Genomic DNA, 4,670 nt, shown 5'->3' on the forward strand with positions numbered 1-4,670 from the left:
TAGACAGCTAAAATTCAGTTGGGTGTCTACAGTCAGTTGTATCTATTGGCTATTCCCTATTTCATAGCCTTTACAAATGATCAACTAGGAACTCAGTAGTACATGAAGTAAGAGGCTTTTATCATCTCTCAGGTAAAGCAAACACACCCTTCTGTAGGTCTGCCTGGCAGCAGAGTGAATCGCAGGAACGAATTTTAGAAAAATATTTGGGCTCTACTGATTTTGTTCTTTTTCTCTAAGAAAATGATCTTTTATGACATGCATCTTTTAAAGGCAGATATTCATAACTCATTTAATTAATGACAATTTTAAAGCCCTTCCTACCTCCTTTCTTCCTTTCTCTGGCCCCTAGTATTCTAATGTTGTCTTTCCTTGAATCTTCTCATATGCTATAAACTGTATTTCCTTTGCATTCTTTGGTAAACTATTCAGATTTGACTCTATGGGCCATCTTAGGCCTCTAATTCTCTAAGAACTTTTACTGAGTTTCTTGGTTGTGCTAAAGAATGCAACTATATCACATTATAACATTTAAAGCAGTGGTTTCTCACAGACATCTATTATCCCCTTCCAAGAATAGAAGCTGAACTACTTTTAAATATGTTGATGCTTTGTAGGTATTAGATGTGATTATTATCTTGATTAAAATATAAAATGTCATGATAGGTGACATCCCCTTTCTTTGCCTCTCAAAGCCTCTACAAAACATAGGCCTAGACACCACTGGGCAAGTCACCTGCTCAGCATTTCATTCCTTTGATATTTTCGACCTCTTAAAGATGGTGGAGTCATCCAATAAATTCTTTAATAAAACTAACAAGTTAGTGAATAAAATAAAATCCACTAACGCAGATAGTGAAGTCATCATGAGCTTGCCTGAAATTCAGGTGCTTAAACTAAATCAGCACTAATCATATAGTACTGGGTATAATCAGTAGTAGTGGGCATTGCTTTAGAGGTCCTGCAGCTTCTGTCACATGAATGGGAATGGGAATCTTCCTAGGTGTGACTGGTGAGAGTAGATTAGGCACATATAATTGTATCTCAGTACTTTTGTTAGTTTTTACTGATTAATTTGCAGGGTATTTTTTATGTTGGCTTAGATGTTATCTATACTGATAATGAGCAGAGCTGCAAAACAAATGTAAGTGCTATGACTCTATGTAAATAGTTTCATTCCATTAAGCTACCTACTCGAAAATAAAAAGAAATTTTTTATAAAAGGTAAAACTTCTGATATTTTATGCCTGAGAGGAAAGTCTATATTATTTTCTAAAACCATACATTGATAAGTACATCTTTCCTAGTCAGAGAAGCAAAATAGCCCTGTCAGTTTTTAGAGGTCTTCTTTGCAGGGACATGCTTCATTCTCTTGCAGTAGAACCATAGCCAAATGTGGTAAGAATAGCCAGAATGGTGGATATAAGAGAAGTGGTTCATAATCACAGTAAGATGCTTCATTCTGTTGCAGTAGAACCATTGTTAGATGAAGTAAGGGTAGAGAAAATGGTGGATATATGAGAAGTGATTCATCAATCACAGTAGAACAATATTAATCGTTCCTTTGAAGATAGAGTGCCCTGATGCTTAGCTGAGCTTCCTCATGCCTAGGAGTTTTAAAGTGACTCTTAAGATACTCTGTTTACATTGATATTTTATGCTGGAAGTAGAACGTACCAAAAGGCACCAGTCCCCAGTCCTTCACATTATCCTCCTTTGATTGCTTTGTCCTCACCTCCTGGCCTTGGTAGTAGCCCTTTCTTCGGATTCAAATTCTTCCTTTTGTCATATATAAGTAGTCTCAGTCAAAGTTGCTCAGGGCATCTTGACTACAGTTATCAATAGTTGTCCTAGAGCAGAGTGGAGGGGCTGAATATCTGGGTCACACTCAGAAAGATTAAGTTTGTATGATGGCTGTCATATGCAGAATCTGTATCATTTGTATCACATATGCCATAAGACTCACAAGACTCCAGGTTAGCAGTGTGTAGGCATGGGGAATTTCTGCATTGTGGGAAGATGTAATATGTGTTTTTCTCCTTTCCTAGGCTTTGCATCTCCAAACCTGTACTGTCTCACAAACCCACCCTGTCCTTTAGTTTTCATAATTTTTGTCTTTACTTAGAATGATTCTGAGTCAGCAGAGGGAACAATGGCTTTTGCCTGTTTTAGGGTCCATCACCACAAGAGCTTCATCTTCTGTTGGAACCTTGACTCTTTATGGTTAGCATGAACAAGTTTTTGCTTAGTCATATTCTGTCAGGAACCTATCCTAGTATAATTTCCAGTTAAGGAAGTGACACTTGAATTTCAGTTCTGAAGGGTTTGAAACATAAGGCATATTTGCCTCTCTCTCTCTAACTCTCTCTCTCTCTCTCTGTGTATATATATATATATATATATATGACATGAAATCAGAGCATCAGAGAGGTGCTATCTGGCAAGAGAAAGGATAAACAGAAGAAAAAATGAAGAAGGGCCAGTACTGGAGAATGAATATTAACAAACCACAAGATATACAGATGTTATTTAAAAAAAAACCTATAGTAGCTGGGCGGTGGTGGCGCACGCCTTTAATCCCAGCACTTGAGAGGCAGAGGCAGGCGGATCTCTGTGAGTTCGAGGCCAGCCAGAGTTAGTTCCAGGACAGGCTTCAAAGCTACAAAGAAACCCTGTCTCAAAAAAACCAAAAAAAAACCTATAGTTTCATGCTAACTTTTAAGATGATGAAAAATAATATAAAGAGATAGAGACAGAGATAGAAATGGCAAAAAAGAAAGGGAAGCTAGAGAAAAAAGGTATAGAACATATAGAGACTTCTAAACATGTATAGTATTAAAAAACTTCACCTGTTCCATTAAATTTATATTTTCTTAAATCATTCAACATTTCACAGAAATAAATAGTTGTAATTGTGTTTTACAGTTTATATAATTGCTTCTAATCTTTCATCAACCTTATGCTTTTATTCCATTTAAAGGAAGACCTGCTCTAAAAATAATTTAAGTTGCCTAGGATCACATAATTGCTTCTTCATTATGCCCCATCCTCCCTGGATGAGGTGGGCAGTCTGATTTCCCAAACAAGTCAAGTCAGATAGATACTTACCAGGAAGAAGTCCTAGCTTTGGAAAATTGCTTTCTTATATATTTTATAAAACTGATATTCATATTTACATTGGTTGCTGTCAACCCCAGAAATTAAATGACATTCTTGATTCTTTAAGCAAAAGGGATTTAATGCAGAGAGTCAGTTATAATGAGCTCAGAAAGTGAGAACAAAAGAAAAGAGGCAGGGGCTCAAAACCAGAAGCTCCTATTGAATTTGGACTGAAGCCTAGCTGCTCTTGGCAGCTGTCTAATAGAGGTGCTGAGACTGCATCCTTGTATTTTCTACAGGAGCCTGTGCTGCTGTTGCTTCTGCTTCTGCTTCTGCTGCTGCTGCTGCTGCTGCTGCTGCTGCTGATGATGATGATGAAAATAATGACTTTTTTTTAACTGGGTGTTCTGTACAGCAACTGGGCAGGGACCTAGGTAACACTCCTATGGGTACAGGCTGCTGTCGTTTCTTGGTATACCACAGACAACATAAACTAAACAAATTTCTTCTTCCTCTTTTTCATTCTATATCATTTTATTCTTGACTGTCAAGGGAACCTGGAAAATATAGTATGTAGGTTCCTGTTCCTGCCAGTTTCACAGAAAGAAAAATAACTAACCAACCAACCAAGCAAAAACCACAACCACACTAAAGAATGAGTTTGGGACTGACAACGATTAGACAGATCATCAACAGAGCTCACCCTTTGGTCGCACAGTGCTCAGCGATTCCCCTTCTATCTATTCTGATTGAAACTTCTTTCAGGAACACAAACAATGATGTCATGCTTTTATGTAATAAGATGAACAAATTTGCATATGAACCAAAATGACCTCACTGTCAATATTCTATAGTTTAAATAGTAAATTGTAAAATTGCCTACTGCCCCATTTCTGGTATAATGTAGAATAGAAAAACGAAGAGAATAAATAAGAAATAATTGATTAGCATATATAAATGTAACAGAAAAGGCAAGATAAATCATGTGCAAAAGCCACCACTTTTTTGATGATTATTAATAGATAGTGAGACTATAGTGATACTCACTTTTCCTTCTTCTGCTACTCATCCCATGTCCCCCTTCCCAAACAAACTGCAAAGAAGTTTCAGACACTATGAAGTCCGGAAAGCAAGTGAGAAAGCTCCAATTCAGTCTCAATTTCTTCATGTTCCATGCAGCAATTTTTAGTAGTAGGACCTTACCGTCTAGTTCTGATGGGAAACCAACAACAGTGACAATGGTCTTTATTGTTTGGGGGTGGGCCTCTATATGCAGTAAGACCTAGGTAGGTAGCCTACTCCTGGCACTGTAATTGTTCTTTAATAAATTTATGACTTGATCTTTAAGAGTATTTTTTTCCACTATTGTGGAGTATTTTCATTCAAACTCTGTTATTTCCCATCCTCACCCCTTTAGGCATGTGTTCATGTTTTCTAGTTACTCGTCTAACTCTAGGAAGTCTGAGGTTAGTACCGTGAAATCTTTTTGCAAAGGTAGGCAAGACCTCTGAGTGTCCATCAGCCACTTTTCTAGTCTGGCGCTGGTTGATTTCAGGAGTCAAAAACTAAGT

This window comes from Microtus ochrogaster, chromosome 18, assembly GCF_000317375.1.
Source record: "Microtus ochrogaster isolate Prairie Vole_2 chromosome 18, MicOch1.0, whole genome shotgun sequence".
Classification (NCBI taxonomy): domain Eukaryota; kingdom Metazoa; phylum Chordata; class Mammalia; order Rodentia; family Cricetidae; genus Microtus; species Microtus ochrogaster.